The sequence below is a fragment of the Mustela lutreola genome, chromosome 8, assembly GCF_030435805.1.
Source record: "Mustela lutreola isolate mMusLut2 chromosome 8, mMusLut2.pri, whole genome shotgun sequence".
Taxonomy (NCBI): domain Eukaryota; kingdom Metazoa; phylum Chordata; class Mammalia; order Carnivora; family Mustelidae; genus Mustela; species Mustela lutreola.
The window spans coordinates 19,571,805-19,592,092 of NC_081297.1; the positions used below are offsets into that span (position 1 = coordinate 19,571,805).

At 37.1% G+C, this 20,288-nt stretch overlaps 1 protein-coding gene across 20 annotated transcripts in view; it reads right to left on the reverse strand.

The window, feature by feature from the left end:
* MLLT10 (MLLT10 histone lysine methyltransferase DOT1L cofactor) overlaps nt 1-20,288 on the reverse strand; it is a 234,733-nt gene that overhangs the window by 102,723 nt on the left and 111,722 nt on the right. The window lies entirely within an intron of this gene.

Genomic DNA, 20,288 nt, shown 5'->3' on the forward strand with positions numbered 1-20,288 from the left:
GAATTTAAGAAATAAATGAGCAAAAGGGGGGGGGGGGAGCAAGAGGGACAAACCAAGAAACAGACTCTTCACTACAGAGAACAAACTGATGTTCACCAGACAGTAAGTGAGTGGGGGGATGGATGAAATGGGGGACAGGGTTAAAGAGTATACTTATCATAATGAAAAAAATAATAATAATAATACACCTTCAAACCCTAGTCTTAAAATGGTGAGAAGAGATACAAGAAATTACCTGAATCATAGTAGAGCAAATGCCTAAAAAGAACCTCCCAAGCGTGAGTAGGATGAAGAACTATTGCACAGCCAAAAAAAACCAACATAAAGAGCATAACATGCATAAGATAACCAAAACTCTCAACCTAGGAGTAAACATAACTCAACATAAAGATATTTCTCAAAACTGCACCATACTAAATAAAACTTACTTTGAACATAAATTCATTAAAAAACTCAATAATGAAACGACAAAACAGGAAAAAAAAATAAAAAATGAGGGACTGAGAACCAAAGTAATTTAAAGACTAAAAGAGAAGAGGTAAACAGAAATAGCAAGGAAAAGAATATACATTGTTGAAAATAAAAACACTGCTTAAAGACTTGAAATAACCACAGTATACAAATGAAAAACAGCAGATATTAAAGCAGTTGAGAAGAACTAATAGCGAGGATGCAGAGAGAAAGGCGAATCCTTTCACACTGTTGGTAGGAACACAAGCTGGTACAGCCACTCAATATTACTCAGCCATCAAAAACATAAAAAACATAAAATGTTGCCACTTGCAGTAACATGGATGAAACTAGAGGGTATTATGCTAAGTGAAATAAGTCAATCAGAGAAAAACAATCATATTATTTTGCTCATATGTGGAATATAAGAAACAAAACAGAGAAGCATAGGAGAAAGGCAGGCAAAATAAAACAAGACAAAATTAGAGACTCAATCACAGGAAACAAACTGAGGACTCCTGGAGGGGAGAGGGTGGGGATATGGGATAACTGGGTGATGGACATTAAGGAGGGCACAGGATATAATGAGCACTGTGTGTTATATAAGACTGGTGAAAAACTGGAGTGCCTGGGTGACTCAGTTGGTTAAGCATCTACCTTCAGCTCAGGTCATGATCCCAGGGTCCTCGGATGGAGCCCCACTTTGGGCTCCCTGCTCAGCGGGGAGCCTGCTTCTCCCTCTTCCTCTGCCACTCCCCTTGCTTGTGTTCTCTTTGTTGTATGAATAAATAAAATCATTAAAAAAAAACATTTTTTAAGTCTTAAAAAAAAGACTGATGTATTCACTGAACTCTACCTGTGAAACTAGTAATATACTCTATGCTAATTAACTGAAAGTAAATTAAATTTTAAAAAGAGAGAAAGAGGAACTAATAGCTACAGAAAACAAAGATAATCAAACGTAAGGATAATTCATGTCCCTAAAGTAGAAAATCCAAGGAATGGGGAACAAAAGATGTATTCAAACATAAAAGCTGACAAAATTAACTGAAATAATGCATTCTGAAAAACTCTGTTACAGAATGTTTAACCGCAAGACTTGTAATTAAACTTAGGAGAATGTAAGGGGGAAAGTGGGCGGGGAAGGGAACACTAGGGATTGTCTTTAGACCTCTCCACAGCAATATTCTCTCACATCCTCAAGTGGCCTCATACTCCAACCCAGAGAGGAACATGGGTGTGTCTATGTCAACTGAGATAAATTTATTCTCCTTAGTCACTGGCTGGTTTAGGTCTAGGAAAGGTTGAGGCTGGGTAATAGAAGGGGATATGGTGATATCGGTGATATGGCTGTGAACATTCTTTTCTCTTTTTGTAAGATTTATTTATTTGAGAGTGCATGAGCACTCATGCACAAGTGGGGAGTGGGGCAGGGGAAGAGAATCTTGAAATAGAGCCCCTGCTTGTGCACAGGGCCTCACATGGGGCTCAATATCATGACCCTGAGATCATGACCTGAGCTCAAGTCAAGAGTCAAAGTCCGTCACTTAACCAACTGCAACACCCAGGCACCCCCCTCCCCACAGTTCTTCCTTTGATTAATAAGGTACTCCCTTCCTGCCTTCAGATGCTCAAGTATTACGCCAAGACCTTGGAAGAACTATAGTGACCTGGAAATTATGCCTAGAAAACTCAAAAGAACCACAAAAAACACAACAATGTCCTGCCACTGTTGGATTGGCTGTCGTTAAATTAACCAATCCTGGAGAAGTCTAGCCTCTGAATTTAAGCAAAACGGCAAATTCCCTATTGCTTTAGCAATATTCTGTTATAGCCGAGAGCATCTCAACTGGAAAGATAATGTTTTTTGTTTGGTTTTGTAATCTATTATTAAACTTCAAGTTGTATTTTAGGGAAATACTATCTCTTGTGGTAAGAAAATTTTCTTTGAAGTTCAATAATGTTACCTATTTTACTTCACTTTCTTTTTCTTCTATATAACCAACTAAATTTGACTTTAGTATTTTTTATATATTAATAGCATTAGATCACCTTAACAAAATAACTTTTATCAATCTAACCATCCTTAGTTTTTCTATATGTATGTATAAAAATGACATCTAGAAAGCTTACTTAATAGTTATGATGGTTATTTCTGAATGGTGGAGACTGGAGTGGGTGTTGTTTTTTTAAATTAACTTAAAATTTTTAAAATGTTCTGCCTCATTTGAATTTTTTGTAATTACATATGGCATAACAAAAAGGATGGCTAAAATTAGGTATACCAGCTATTCACCAAACCCATTTCTTTTTCTTACTAGGAAGGTAACTAGATACTTCCCAGCTTCCTTTGCAGTTAATGTGGTCATTAGGTTCTAGCCAAATAAAACCTGAATGAAAAATGATGTAAACAAGTGTTGGAGACAGGGCGCCTGGGTGGCTCAGTGGTTAAACCTCTGCCTTTGGCTCGGGTCATGATCCCAGGGTCCTGGGATCGAGCCTCACATCGGGCTCTCTGCTCAGCAGGGAGCCTGCCTCCTCCTCCTCTCTCTCTCTCTGCCTGCCTCTCTGCCTATTTGTGATCTGTCTGTCAAATAAATAAAAATTTTAAAAAAAAAAAAAAACTCTCCAAGTTTTGGAGAGGATGTGGAGAAAGGGGGAACCCTCTTACACTGTTGGTGGGAATGCAAGTTGGTGCATCCATTCACTTTGGAATACACTTTGGAAGACAGTGTGGAGATTCCTCAAAAAATTAAAAATAGAGCTACCCTATGACCCTGAAATTACACTACTGGGTATTTATCCCAAAGATACAGACGTAGTGCAAAGAAGGGCCATCTGTACCCCAATGTTCATAGCACCAACGGCTATAGTAGCCAAACTGTGCAAAGAACCAACATGCCCTTCAATGGACAAATGGATAAAGAAGATATGGTCCATATATACAATGGAGTATTATGCCTCCATCAGAAAGGATGAATACCCAACTTTTGTAGCAACATGGACAGGACTGGAAGAGATTATGCTGAGTGAAATAAGTCAAGCAGACAGAGTCAAGTATCATATGGTTTTGCTTATTTGTGGAGCATAACGAATAACACTAAGGACACAGGGAGGTGGGAGAGGAGAAGTGAGATGGGGGAAATCGGAGTGGGATATAAACCATAAGAGACTGTGGACTCTGAGAAACAAACTGAGGGTTTTGGAGGAGAGAGGGGGTGGGAGGTTGGATAAGCCTGGTGGTGGGTAATGTGGAGGGCACGTATTGCATGGGGCACTGGGTGTGGTACGTAAACAATGAATCTTAGAACACTAAAAAAAAAAAAGTTTAATTTAAAAAAAGAAAAAGAAAAGTGATGTAAATCTCCTTTGGGCATGGTCCTTAACAGCCCCAACAATTTAGTTTCCATGTCCTTTCCTCTTCCAGAGACTGATACAAAATAACCATCACAGCCATAGAAGCAACATGAAAAAGAAGGCTAAGTCATAAGATAGAAGGAACCTAATTTCCTGACCCATGACTTGAAAAAAAGCTGTCCGCCAATCAAGAACACCTGTTTTGGACTCAGTTATGAATGAAAAATAAACACTGTTATTAAGCCAACTCATAATTTGAGAATTGTTATGTGATGGGAAACAATTTTATATGAATCTCTAAAGTCTTCTCTCCATGTTTTACAAGTGAGACAATGACTTGCCCATCATTTTGAACTATCTTTTCAAGGTTCTTTGTATAATGAACAGTGTGTCTACTTTAGAGGCAAAGGGAGGCTATGCTTACTGTCCATTACAAAAGATTCAGATGCCCTAATCTTAATATTCTATGACAACAGAATAGTTATTCTATGACAATGCAATAGATCACATGAGCAGATGTCATGTGGCCCTCTTTGTTGCCCTATGGAAACTGGGTCTTGGAGACATGGTATAAAAATACTGATACTATGGCTACTGTGTACTGTGTAACAGACTGTCCTTCATCTCTGACGCAGAATTCTCCTGTCTCCTAACTAGTCATAAGTAGGGTAATGATGGACCTCTTACAGAGTTCCTAATGGTTTGGCGACAAGAACATGATGCTGTTAGAGATACGGCTTTCTCGAAGAGGAAGGATAAGGGCCTATTAATGAAATCTAAGGAAAGTGGGAATGCTAACAAGCATATTAAGTACACTGTATGGTCACTCAGGCAGTAAATAAATGGTCCTCTATTTTATTGCTTCAGTAGGAAGGAGAAGGATTTGAGGAAATGGTTCCAGGCTGAGAAGATAGCAATCCAAATGATGTCTTTATGGTTGTTAACCCTTCTCCAGGTAGGAGACCTCCCTGACAACCTGCAGCTGGCATCAGTTCCATCTAGTTGTAACAGTAAGATTTATTATCAATATAGATTCATCCTTGTGGACAAAAGGTTCAAACCCCTTTCAGGTAACAGTCAGAGACACTGACCTCTACTGAATGTCAGAGGAAGAAAAACTAGCAAGCACCCACAACCAGCAGACATGAGGCAAGTCATAAGAACTCTCAATTAAGAATAAGCTATTATTATGCTCATAATTTTCCATCACAAAAGCTTCCCAATCTACCTGTTGCCTGAAAGACTTAGTACAAAGTAGTTCATTACCTACTACTGGTTGACCTAAAATTTATTAGTGCCTATTTGATTCCCATATTTGAGTAATATACTTCATGATGAAGTAAATGGTTAAACAAAATAAGAAACTGAATAAAAACATTCCATAATTTAAACACAAGTAACCCTATATTTACCCAGAAAACCTTAGATATGAACAACCAGGCTCTCATTATTTTCTAAAGCCATGCTGTCCGAAATGGTATCAACTTGCCACATACTGCTATTTAAATTTAACTTAATTAAAATTAAATGAAATTAAATATTCACTATCTCAATTTGACACATTTCAAGTAACTTACAGGCAGATGTGGCTAAGGGCCACTGTATTAAACAACACAATTACAGAACATTTCTATCAATGCAGAAAGTTTTATTGGGCAGTTTGGTCTAAAACTTCATATTAAATCAATAAAATTTACATTTGAATATATCTCATTTTTCCTCTAATGTAATTCTCAAACAATAATAAACAAAGGGGCCAAAGACCAAGTAACTTATAATCAAGGTAACAAAATTGCTACAGAGAAAAAACAAAATAAACAAAGTGTTGGTAAAGATGTAGAGAAACTGGAACCCTCGTTGGTAGTAATGTAAAATGGTATAGTCACTGTGGAAAAAAGGCTGTTCCTCAAAAAATTAAACACAGAATCACTATGTCTGATTTAGTAATTCCAAAGCTAGGTATATACCTCCAAAAAATGAAAACCGGGGTTTAGAGATATTTATACACCCATCTTCACAGCAGCAGTCACAATAGCTAAAATGTGGAAGCATTTAATGTCCATCAAGAAATAAATATGCAGGGTGCCTGGGTGGCTCAGTGGGTTAAGCCGCTGCCTTCGGCTCAGGTCATGATCTCAGAGTCCTGGGATCGAGTCCCGCATCGGGCTCTCTGCTCAGCAGGGAGCCTGCTTCCCTCTCTCTCTCTCTCTCTGGCTGCCTCTCTGTCTACTTGTGATTTCTCTCTGTCAAATTAATAAATAAAATCTTTAAAAAAAAAAAAAAAAGAAATATGCAAAACACAGTACATACATACAACAGAATATTATTCAAACTTGAAAAAAAAAAGGAAACTCTAACAAGACACAACATGGATAAACCTTAAAGACAGTATGCTAAGGGAAACAGGCCCATCACAAAAAGCCAGATACTGTATACTTCCACTTAAATGAATCTAGAGTAATCAAACTCCTAGAGACAGAAAGTAGCCAGCAGTTGCCAGGGGCTGGGGAAGAAAGGGGAGGTGGGAAGTTATTATTTAATGGCTACAGAGTTCCCATTTTACAAGATGAAGAGTTCTGCAGATGAATAATGGTCATGGGCACACAATAATGTACAGTGAACTCTGTACTTAAAAAATGGTTAAGATAGTACATTTTAAGTTACATGTATCTTGCCATAATAAAAAAAAATTAGAGGGCATGTGGGTGTCTCAGTCGTTAAGCATCTGCCTTCAGCTCAGGTCACGATCCTAGCATCCTGGGATTGAGCTCCATTATCAGGCTTCTTGCTCAATGGCGAGCCTGCTTCTCCCTCTCCAGCTCCTCCATGCTTGTGTTCCCTCCCTCCCTCCTTATCTCTGTCATAAATAAATAAAATCTTCAAGAAAAGTTAGGAGGTAGAACTAATACAGAGAGAAATTTACGGCCCATGTCATCAGCACTATCATAGGAGAAGTGAAATAAACTTGAACAGAGAAGGGTAAGTGGCTGGAGAGCTACCCCAAAACCCCATAATATATTCTGTCTATGCACTACGTACTTTTTTTTAATTCTCCCCACCTAAATGAAGTGCTATAATTAAACACTTGAGATTGGTTTGTTTCTGATATTGTCGTGTTTTTTTTTTTAAGATTTTATTTATTTATTTATTTATTTATTTATTTATTTGAGAGAGAGAGAAGGCAAATAACAGACTGAGAGAACAAGTAGGGGGAGGGACAGAGGGAGAAGCAGACTCCCTGCTGAGCAGGCATGGGACTCCATTCCAGGATCCTGGAGATCACGGACCTGAGCCCTAGGCAGACACTTAACCAACTGAGCCACCCAGGTGCCCTGATATGCCCATTTTTAAAGTAAAAAAACAAGCAAAAATCACTTGCTTTTAAAATATAGCTATTAAAGGGGTACCTAAGTGCCTCAGTCAGTCAAGTGTCCAACTCTTGGTTTCAGTTCAGGTCATGATCTCAGGGTCCTGGGATCAAGCCCCACATTGGGATCACAGCCCAGCAGGGAATCTGCTTCCCCCCCGCCAATTCTCTTCCTCTGTCCCTCCCCCTACTCATGCATGCTCTCTCTATAAAATAAATAAAATCTTTAAAAAAATAAAAAATAAGATACAGCTACTATGACACAAAAGATCTGGTCAAATAAAAGCCTTGTAAAACTACTTTGTACTGCTTCCATCACAAATTATCACTTGCACTTAAAATTTTAAGTGAACCAAGGACAGATATCATCAATCAGTGATAAAACTACCTAATACAATATAATAAGGTAGTTGCATAAATTTACCATATAAAAATCAGTAATTTTTATATACATAGACAATAAAGTTAGGTATACTAAAAGAAACTCCTTTTAAAATAAGAAAAAAATTAGGGAAGCCTGGGTGGCTCAATCTGTTGAGTGTCCGACTCTTGATTTTGGCTTGGATTGTGATCTCCTGAGATCAAGTCCTGAGACCAAGCCCCACATCTGGCTTCTCACTCAGTGTAGGGGTCTGCTTGAGATTCTTTTCCTTTCCCTCTGTCCCTCTCCCAGCTTGTGTGTGCACGCCTATGTGCCTGCTCTTTGTCTCTCAATTAAATAAATCTTCTAAAAAAAATAAGAAATCAAAATAGTAAGAAAGTGAGTATGGTGGCAGTACCATAGCTTCTCAGGCTCTTTGAATCCCCACATAAAAAGAAACAACTTAAACAAGAAAACCAAAACCCATGGAATTTTATTTATAATAAAACCACATATTCAAAATATTGCCATGAACTCCAAAATACAAGCAAGTTGGGACGATGTACTACAAGACTGCACAGTAACAGTATTTGTGAGGAGAAAAGAAAGCAACAAATAAACCCCCAAATCACCAACAGTCTCCACTGGAAAGCACTAGGAGCCGATCAGAGAAGAGCATCTGAAACAAGAAAGGGTTTTGCACCTGCCAACAATGGATAAATGTAAGAGGCCTATGGGAAAGAAGGACTGATGTAACACTACAAATTAACCTACCAGGCAGGGGTCCGTTATAAACAGAGACCCACTCCAAACAGAACTGGTTTCTAAATACCATCCCCACTAAAAGATATGATATGATGATCTTTTTTTTTTTTTTTTCTTAAGATTTTATTTATTTGTCAGAGAGAGAGAGAGTACACAAACAGGCAGAGTGGAAGGCAGAGGCAGAGAGAGAAGCAGGCTCCCTGCTGAGCAAGGAGCCTGATGCGGGACTCGATCCCAGGACCCTAGGATTATGACCTGAGCCGAAGGCAGATGTTTAACCAACTGAACCACTCAGGCGTCCCTGATCCTTATTTTTTTTTTTAAAAAAAGGATATGATTCTCTGTGAACAATATACCACTTTTTCCTCCCCTCACAATATACTACTTATGTGGTAACTCTATCAAATATGTTTAACATAGATCTGAATAGGAGGTTTAAATAAATAATAGAGAGACATTCTATAAAACAACTGGCCTGGGGACGCCTGGGTGGCTCAGTTGGTTAAGCAGCTGCCTTCGGGCTCAGGTCATGATCCCAGCATCCTGGGATCGAGTCCCACATCGGGCTCCTTGCTCGTCAGGGAGCCTGCTTCTCCCTCTGCCTCTGCCTGCCATTCTGTCTGCCTGTGCTCGCTCTCACTCGCTCTGACAAATAAATAAATTCTTTAAAAAAAAAAACAAAAAAAACAACTGGCCTGGACTCTTCAAAAATATCAATGTCATGAAAAGTAGAAAATCCTGGAGGCTGTTTTTTGGTTGGTTTTTTTTTTTTAACTTTTTTTTTTTTCAAAGATTTTATTCATTTCTTAGACAGAGATCACAAGTAGGCAGAGAGGCAGGCAGAGAGATGGGGGGAAGCAGGCTCTCCACCAAGCAGAGAGCCTGATGCGGGGCTCGATCCCAGGACCCCGAGATCATGACCCAAGCCGAAGGCAGAGGAGGCCCTAACCCACTGAGCCACCCAGGCGCCCCATCTGGAGGCTGTTTTAGATGACTGGAGATTAATTATTCATATATGAGTAGTAAAATGGACAAAATTAATTAATACTATTACTAATCATATATTTAGTTATCTAAATGCAGCATTTGATATTTGCTGAATCCTGGGTCAATTTATTAAAGGACATGATTGGGACAAAAGGATATGGACTGTATATTAGAGAGTATTTATATTTCCTAAGTAATTATGTTATAGTTCCTAAGTAAAATATTTATATTAATGTTATATTAATGCAATGTTACATATTTTATATTCTATTAATATATTATTTATCAACATATTAAATATATTCAATATATTAATTCTAACTAATAATCTTAATAACTAATTGTTAATATAGTACATTCTTTCATGTTGTATTAATAATATATTCCATAAGTAAGATAGTTACATTATAGCAATATAGAAGAATGTCCTTAGGCGATGTCCCTATTTAGAGATGAAGTCTCACAAAGTAAGCAATTAATTCTCAAATGGATAAATGATACATTTTTAAGTGTCTATTTTATATAGATGTATAAAGATGAAGATAAATCAAATGTAGTAAAATGTCAACAACTGCTGAATCTAAGTCAAACCTACATACTTGTCCATTGTACTACTCATAAAATTTTCCTGTTAATATTAAAATCTTTTATTTTTTTTAAAGATTTATTTTTATGTGAGAGAGAGAACACACACATGTGTGCACTTGAGCAGGGGGAGGGGCAAGGGAGAGGGACAGAGACAATCTCAAGCAGGCTCCATGCCTACCACGGAGCCCAACATGGCACTTGATTCCACAACCTGGGGATCATGACCTAAGCCAAAATCAAGAATTGGACACCAATTCTTGGCTCAAACCAACGGAGTCACTCAGGTGCCCCTTAAAATCTTTTATAATAGAAAGGTAAAAATAAAATAGTATATAAACTATTTAAAAAACAAACTCTACAAAATATTTAGAAAATACAGTTAAAGGGGTGCCTGGGTGGCTCAGTGGGTTAAGGCCTCTGCCTTCGGCTCAGGTCACAATCCCAGAGTCCTGGGATCAAGCCCTGCACTAGGCTGTCAAATAAATAAAATCTTTTTAAAAGGAAAGAAAGAAAGATAGAAAATACAGTTTAAAAAGAAAGAAAAGCAAACATGGTATAGCCATAATTGGTAACACCTTGCTGAATTTTCTTCCAGCCTTTTAAAAATAAGATTCTTAAGCACAATTAATTTTTCTAATTAAAAAAAAACTTAAAGTGCACACTTTTGTATACTATATCTTTCATTTATATTAAAAACCGCTTCACCCATCATTTGTCTTTTAAGCCATGACTTTGAATGTAATAATATTAATATTTTACATATTATTAAGTTTTCTATCTGGACAACCAGATTTTCAATTAGCACTTTAAGAAGTGCAAAGGCACTTTACATGTTATTAACTCACTTTAATTTTTACAATGAAATTAAATTAAATACTAATTAAATACTATGAAATTAAATTAAATACTAATATTACCTGGATGCAATCAGAAAACTGAGGCACAACATATCCCATTCCAGATATGTCATAACTTCTCATCTATTACTGGACATTTTATCATGTCTAAATATTAGGTACTGTAAGTAGCTAAATAGTGATAAATAACTACATATATATAAATCTTAAAATATATTCTAATACTATTAGGGAAAATAATATGAACTTTAAGCTCTCTGAAATGCCATACGTAATAGATTCTAAGTAACTTATTTAAACTTCTAAAATGGACATGTATATTATAATGATCCTATGTCATAGTTTACTCGGCATCCTCTTTGTTCTTTTTTTTTTTTTTTTTAAAGATTTTTTTAATTTATTTGTCAGAAAGAGCACACAAGCAGGGAGAGCAGTAGGCAGAGGGAAAAGCAGTCTCCCCGCTGAGCAAGGAGCCTGATGCGGGACTCTATCCCGGGATCCTGGGATCATGACCTGAGCCAAAGGCAGTGCTTAACTGATTGAGCCACCCAGGCATCCCTCCCTTCTTTGTTCTTAGTGGTCTATATATATCAGCCCCAAATCAAATCAGATGAAATACAATAAACAACTTTTCAGAAACTTCTACCTGTCTTATTTTCCACTCTCACTGCCTGTAGCTATACTTCTGAAATACATGAAAGTCAAATGAAGAGAGCACAAAAGTTTAAAAATACAAATGAGTTTTCTCACTATTATGCTCCCAAATATCTAACTTTGGACAAACTGTTTAATGTCAATGTGGTTCTCTAGATTTTTAATTTGTTCTCCTAGGAAATGAGTATGGCATCTTGAATTTAGTAGCTGGCTTCATAAACACAAAAAATTCAAACTGAATTTGGCAAAATACAACTAACATTCATGTCCTTATTTCTTCATTTATGAAAAAGGAAACTGAACTAGTTTAATACAGATAATGTATTAACAAATATTTGTGTTATTATTATAAAACAATTTGTTATAGTCATTTAGTCTCCATAATGCTATGGTTTTAGATAGCTGGAATAGAACTAAACACCTAAGTGCATTTAAACATTTGAGTCTTTATATTTTGTGCAATCTTAACCTTACAAAAAATGATAACTTGTCTATAGACGAAAGAACTTAGCCATCAGCCAATTTAATTACTCATTAAATCCCATTTCATGGATATGCCATTTAACTGATGCACACCGTATTAATGTTTGTCTTCAACATCTGAATTCAAGACAAATTTCAGGAATGCCTGGGTGGCTTAACTGTCTTTGGCTCAAGTCATGACCCAGGGTCCTGGGATTGAGTCCCACACAGGGCTCCTTGCTCATCGGGGAGCCTGCATCTCCCCCACTTATATGCTCTCTCTCCTCTCTCTCCAACAAATAAAAAAATAAAAATAAAGAAAAAAGGAAAAGAAAAAACAGACAATGTAGTGTTAAAAAAAAAAAAAAGAAAATTTCCAAAAAAGTTATTCACACCAACTTGTAACTCACTTTGCATCCTCTTTGACAAGGTATCTATCTCTTCTAAATTACAAGCTTTTCAAAAATCTCTTCTCCCAAACATTCACCCGTATAATTTTTTTTTTTATTACTTTAAGTAGGCTCCGTGCCCAATGTTGGGCTCGAACTCATGACTCCAAGACCAAGAGTTACATGCTCTACTGACTGAGCCAGACAGGCACCCCCAAACATTCACCAATCTAAATAAGAACATCTTGGAACAATGTATAAGATTCATAAGAAAAAAGAAAAATAGATTCATTAAGAGATTCTTTGCATTAGTATTCTTTTTAAAACATGCAAAAACTTCACCATATGTATAATAAGTTAAATTTTGAATTATATATCTGATTTATCTAACTTTTAAAGAAATGCAGTTATTAAACCTCCAAGTAAGTCAAAAGGTATCTGAAAATAGACTTTGGAATCAGGCATACTTGGTCTTGAATCCAGGCTCTGTCCTGTACTAATAGATATCTCTTGTTTTTATCAGCCCATTATTTTTCTTTAGGTTAATTCTTCCCTACTCCATGTGATCTTGGGAAGACCTTCAACCATAGTATCCCAACAGCCCTGACCACAAGAGTGGATGTGTTAACAAAAAAAAGGCTAATCCTAAGTGGACATATCTCGCAATCACCAAACATCCTCAATTCGAACAGTTTTCACTTCAATTCTCTCTTCTTCAATATGCCTATAATAACATCTTGTGCCAAAAATCAGGAAGGGTCTAATATCATACTTGAAATCTAACAAGTTAGCCTGTCAGTTTCATGGATGCTTGAAGATGACACAGGACTCCTGGGTTGTACACAAAGGGCTTTATCACTCACAGCAATAGCAGTAGCCAGAATTCCAGGTTTCTGGCTCCCCAATTCCATGGGCTTCCCTAAACCCTAATTCTGACAGGATAACTTGAAAGAGCCAAATGATGCTTACACACATAGTGCGTTGCGTTACAGGAGAGGAACTATGGGCTTAGGGAACCTAATTCTGAACACTAAGCAGGCCTGCTATCAATTATCCCAGAAAAAGATACAATCTCTGTATTTACCATGGCTGTAAGCAAATCTGCCCTCTGCTCTTTAAGATGTTGTGTCCATTTCCCAAAGCTGTTACATTACATAAACAACTTTGAAAAGACAATCTGAACAAAGCCTCTATTCACAAAATGTGTATAAATGTGACAGACCCATAAGATTTGTCTTGCCACAGCTGATGTCAGAACAGTCCAGTAAAATACTGAACATATACTATGATCTACACTTTATCCACACCTTGCGACTGATTCACACACTTACTTGTTCTTGGACATCACTCAGTCTTCCAAGCCCCTGCTCCAACATTTTGTCCAAATCTATGTGACCCTGTACCCCAGTTTCACTGACACCCATTATCGAACCTTGGATCTCATGACCCACTACTTTAAACACATGTGAAAAGAACGAACTTGTTTCCTTTTCCTTAACTTTATGTCCACTCTACCTCGCAATATCTCCCGTATGATTCTATCCATACCTATCTTCTCTCCTTCATTATCCAGATGAACAAGTTACTCACCTAAATGCCTCTCTCTTTCTTCCTCCTGCAATAGGAGAGGACACAGTACTCTTCTTATTGTCCACTACTACATCTTAGTATCATATATCCCTCCAGTTATTGCCCTATTTCTCCCCTCTTCCTGACATTCAAGATTTCTTAAAAGGATTAAATATTCTCTCATGATTTACATTTCCTCATACCAACTTTATTCATTTACTGACATCAATTGGTTTCTCCTCTGACCATTACACTGAGACTCCTTCTCAACAACTTCTTTAGAACTGAATCCAAAGAACATATATTATGCCTTATATTAGTTGATCTTTCATATGCAATCTAATTGCTGAGCACTAACTTTCTTGAAATACTCACTTCTGGATTCCAAAATCACTTCTCCAGGTATGGTCTCTTCTAACTTTCCTCCTTTATCTACGGGCTACTTCTGATTTCCTCTGCAGAATCTTCCCTTCCCCATTACTGATGAAGAAAGTGAGAAAGGGAGAGAAGCTCTAATTTACAGAGTGCCAATTAATGGCTATAAAATGAATTATGGAAAATCACCTTTTGTCAAACACTATTTCAGATAGAATCATCAATGGATGCTGTTTGAAAATTTAATGGAAAACAGGGTATCTACTCAATTCTAAGGGTGTAGTAGCCAGCCTCCAAGAGTTACCCATTAAGTAGCCTAGGAAGTATCCAACGAAACTAAACAGGTTGCTCTATGTAACCAACAGAATACTGCAAAAATGGGTGTCTTAAAAGTGGTTAAAATGGCAAATGATATTCTGTATGTTTTACCACCAAAAAAATGTTTTTAGGGGCACCTGGGTGGCTCAGAGGGTTAAGCCTCTGCTTTCAGCTCGGGTCATGGTCTCAGGGTCCTGGGATCAAGCCCCGCATCAGGTTCTCTGCTTGGAGGGGAGTCTGCTTCCCCCTCTCTCTCTGCCTGCCTCTCTGCCTACTTGTGATCTCTCTCTCTGTCAAATAGTAAAAATCTTTTTTTTTTAAATGTTTTTAAAAATAGGCATTCAACGGAGAAAAAAATTATGTGTAACTTCGGGGCTGAATCACAAAAAAGCTGCAGTTTCCACCCTATCTTAGATCACTCACCCTGGGGAAAGCTAGGTACCATGTCCTAAGAAGGCTTAGGTAGCCCCATGAATATCCATGTGGCCAGAAAATGAGGTTCTTGCTCCGCCAGCAAAAACATGCTAGCCACATGACAAAGCATCCTAGAAGCATATCCTCCAGCTTCAATCAAGCCTTCAAATGACTGTATTCCTGCCACAATTTTAACTATAATCTAATGATAGAAGCTGAGCTAGAAACACCCTAAGTCCAAATTCCAGACTCACAGAAACTGAGACAATAAATGTTTATTATAATTAAGCCACTAAATTTTAGGGAAATCTGCAGCACTGATTCTGACTTTGTTATAAGGAATGGGACACTACCATAACAAAAAAACCTAAACTGTGAAAGTTGCATGGAATGAAGCAATGGACAAAAACTAGAAGGACTTTCAGGAGATCATGAGTGGAAAAACCTGATGAATACTAAAGAGATCTTACTAGAAAACTTATGGCCTTCCAAGGAGGCTGCTATCCAGAGCATAAAAGCAAGTGAGAGAAATTTAATTGAAAATTAGAGGAAAAGGGAGTCCCTGTTAAATAGAAGCTGGAAGTTAAGCAACATTGTTGCCTATGGTAACACAGAAAACAGAAAGTATATTTAATGAATTGGATGATTTAACTAAGGTAAATTTTTAGGTAGTATGTTGAAAGTGTAATCTTAATTTTTTACTTTAAAAAAATACAGGAGTATAAACGAAATTAGGAAAGGCTACTCGCTGGTTCTGAAAATTAATACACTCTATAAAAAGCAAATAGTATAAAAGCAAGGGATGGTTTCCAGACAAAGACAAAACCTAGGCCACTCAGAAAACCATTCCAAAAAGTGAAAACAAGGGTGGGATGTAAAATCCATGGTTAAGATGAAGGCAGGGGTGTCTGGGTGGCTCAGTCAGTTGAGCATCTGACTCTTGACTTTGGCTCAAGTCATGATCTCAGGGTCCTAGGATCCAGCTCCACGTTGGGTTCCACACTCAGGGAGAGTCAGCTTGAGATCCCTTCCCTCTGCTCCTGCCCCCACCCACACATGTGCATATGCTCTGTCAAGTAAATAAATGACTTAAAAAAAAAAAAAAAGGTCAGGCCAATGCCTCCAAGAACCTAAAACAAGGCTTCAGAGACGTCAAGGTCATGAAAGACAAAGAATAAGGAAATATTCCACAATGAATAGACTGAAAACTGAAGAGACATGAAAACTAAATGCAGTGATCCTGGACTGAATTCTGGACCAGAGAAAAGTTTCCCTCTTCAGAACAGAGGATATTAGTGGGTGAAATTTGAATAGGACCTGCAGATTACCTAACAGCCTTGTGAATAATGTTAATTTACTAATTTTGATCACCTTACTGTAATCAAGTAGGAAATTCCATTTTTTACTAAAACTACACATTAAAATAGTGCACTCAGGCTAAAGGGGTATTCGGTTTCTAATTTCTGTAATAATTCAGAAAAAGATTATATAGAGAGTAAGAAAGCGGGACAACAAAGAGGGGAGGGGAAAAGGACAAGCTTAAAATGTCAACATTTTGAAAATTTGGTGAGTGGTATAGAGAAATAATGTATAGTATTTTTCTACTTCTCTCAAGTCTAAAATTATTGCAAAGTTAAAAAATTTTACTCTCTCTGGCTGGCTGCCCAACATCTCAGAATGAAGAATCAAACTGGCATCACTTATAAAATTCCCCAGGAACTGGCTCCCTCTTAACGAAGTAGTCTCCTGTCACTCTTTAGCCCCACCAAACACACACCCCAGGCATTCTAAACTGAGAGCCCTGCGCTATCTTAATTCTTTGCACATGTAGTGAAGCTTAAAGCTTAACCTCAGTGGAAGATTTCCAAAAGGAGAAAGCACACAAAAAAGGGAAGGAAATGACAGGTAACTCTCAATGCTGAAAAGTTTTAAAACGATACATAAAGAAGTAATGACAACTCTGAAATGAGAGTTTTATTCCTCTGAGGGCCACAAAGAGTAGCCCAGTTCTTTTTTTTTTTTTTTTTTAAGATTTTATTTTCTTATTTGACAGAGAGAGGACAAGCAGGGGGAGCAGCAGACAGAGAGAGGAAGTGGGCTCCTCACTAAGCAGGAAGCCTGATGCAGGACTCCGTCCCAGGACTCTGGGATCATGACCTGAGTTGAAGGCAGATGCTTAGCTTAGCCAACTGGGCCACCCAGGCACCCCAGCCCAGTTCTCTCCAAAGAGATGAGTAATCTTAAAGGAAAGGAAGCCCAGTCAATCCTTGAGGTTCAGAAAACACTAAGTGAAAAATCTACCTCCCACAAACACCCACCCAACACAGGCTAACAGTTTTTACGTTGACAACACCTTTTTTATCTATTGCCAGTTAATAATAACAGAAGAAAATCAAAAGTAAGTAAGAGGGATGATGAACACATCAAGAGATAAATCCCTCTAGCTATAGTAGGGGACAGTTTTCTGGCAAACCTACTTGGAAATGAATGCATTTCCACATAATACTGTCACTAATGGCGACTTTGCTGTAAACTATTAGAAATATAGTGCTATACTTTTAATACATCATGGATTAGTTAACATTAATGAGTGGGGAGAGGATGTGTTTGAGAATCAACTGAACTGGTACAAGATTATCTCAATATAATAAATAACCACTGATTTCTAAATAAAGACCTACAAATTAGCCTCCAGAAAAAAATCCTTTCTAAAGCTGGGAATATCCCAACACAACCACATACACATGTCTGATACATCTCTGCATTTCCTAACCCTGGTCTACATCTCACTCTGTGGCAATGCTTCTGTAATACAAAACTATTAGGCTTAAAAGAAAATTCTATTTTACAAGGCACATTAATCATCTTAGAAGATGTTCTTTTAAAAAAAAAAATTTATTTATTTATTTATTTGACAGATAGAGATCACAAGTAGGCAGAGAGGCAGGCAGAGAGAGAGGAAGGAAAGCAGGCTCCCTGCTGAGCAGAGATGGATGCCAGGCTCATTCCCAGGGCCCTGAGATCATGACCTGAGCTGAAGGCAGAGGCTTAACCCACTGAGCCACTCAGGCGCCCTAGAAGATATTCTTCTTAAACAATACCTGATGATACAAACTATTTAATGAATGAATTAAACCCCTCCTCTACATAGCTTCAACTCATTTCAAACATGTACTTTTTTTGGAAACTGTCCTTTATTCAAAGTCGTATCTCACTATTGAATCTTCCACTCTCGGGGAACCTGGGAGGCTCAGTGGGTTTAGCATCTGCCTTTGGTTCAGGTCATGATCTCAGGGTCCTGGGATTGAGCCTGGAATCAGCATTGGGCTCTCTGCTCAGCAGGGAGCCTGCTTCCCCCTCTTTCTCTGCCTGCCTCTCTGCCTATTTGTGATCTCTATCAAATAAATAAAATAAATAAATACATCTTTTAAAAAGAAAAAAAAGGGACGCCTGGGTGGCTCAGTTGGTTAAGCAGCTGCCTTCGGCTCAGGTCATGATCCCAGCGTCCTGGGATCGAGTCCCGCATCGGGCTCCTTGCTCGGCAGGGAGCCTGCTTCTCCCTCTGCCTCTGCCTGCCATTCTGTCTGCCTGTGCTTGCTCTCATCCTCTCTCTCTGATAAATAAATAAAAAATCTAAAAAAAATAAAAATAAAAATAAATAAAAAGAAAAAAAAACTTCCACTCTCCTTGTTGGGATTTCACAAGTAGTATCTAACCAGTATTAATATATCTTGGGTCACAGAGAAATTCTCTGAAAAGCAAAAACTATGTATTTTTTAATTTTCTCATAGTTACATAAAAAGTTAACTTATAATCATTGATTTCATTTTAAAATAAGTGATTTGGATAGCACAATATTTAGTATAAAATATTCTTTTCTTTTCTTTTAAAAAGATTTTATTTATTTATTTGAGAGAGAGAGAGAGAGAATGAGAGAGAAAGCACAAAAAGGGGGAGGGTTACAGGGAGAAGCAGATTCTCCACTGAGCAGGGAGCCCAACGTGGGACTCGAGGACTCCAAGATCATGACCTGAGACGAAGGCAGTCGCTTAGCCAACTGAGCCACCCAGGTGTCCCAGTATGAAATATTCTTTATCACCACTTACATATAACACAAGATTACTTTAAAATGTTTTAAAATATGTGCCAGTATGAAGGAGATAAAAAATTTCAGAGGGAGAGTGACTTCAACATATTTTATGAACAATACCACCAAAATTTAGCTCACAATATACAGTATTTTAAAATACTAAAACATGAATGGATTATGAGTGTTATCGTCGATGTAACATTTTGTAATATAATAAGCATATCTGAGACAAACCTACCAGATATTAAAATCTTAAAAGAAGTAGAGGGATGGGGAGTAAGACAGTCTATCAAACCCAATCTTTTCAGATATATTATCACTTCCTTAACATCATACCATAATAAAAAAGTTCTTTCCCAAACATTCCCAAGGCAATCAAACAAGTCTAACAACAATAAATTTATACTAATGTTTACCTCACAGCCTTTATAAATGATCAGAAAAACTTACAAAATAAAATGTACGAATGGATTTTAAATTTGACAACAAAATCAATTATACTAAACTTATATATGCCAAAGGTAAAATGCAAGTAGTATTTATAAACTAATGAAAATACCAACTGCTAAAATTTATAGCTAAACAAGTTTGACTAAACACAATGCTTTTATCTAGGACTCAACAACGGCAAGTAAGACTAAAATGAAAAATCTCATTCCTCAAGAAAATAAATAAATAAATAAATCTAATAGTGCTGTATTTATTAAACACCATACTACATTTAATAATTGTAGTATACTTTAATATATTTATATATTAACACATATTTAGTAACTATTAAAAATATCATGATGGGATATATTAAGATAAATACAATCGTACCATGAACACTTCTTTAAACAAGATAATGCTCTTGAAATGACCGAACAGAATTATCATCAATAAGACTTTCTCCTCACAATGTATAATGAGTCCTACCTGTATCCCTCGTTTGTGGATTCAAAGGGTTACATAAAATCTCATGGTGCTTCTTAGTAAAACTGCTAATTAAACCCAAACTGCCATTTCCCCTTCAGCAATCCAAAAAACAATAGACAGCAAGATAGAACCCTATAATTGTCACTATCACAAAACCACCTCATTAAAGAAGATGAACATGTATACTTGCTGCCTACAACTTACAAAACATACTATACTTACAAAACATACATATAAACCTAACAAATGCTCTAAAAGTGATGATAAAGTTATAATTATTATTTCGCTCACAAATGGAAATTTAATTTCAAAATTAAAAATTTAAGCTTCTAAAACATTTACCTTGAAAAAAGGCATAGAAATTCAA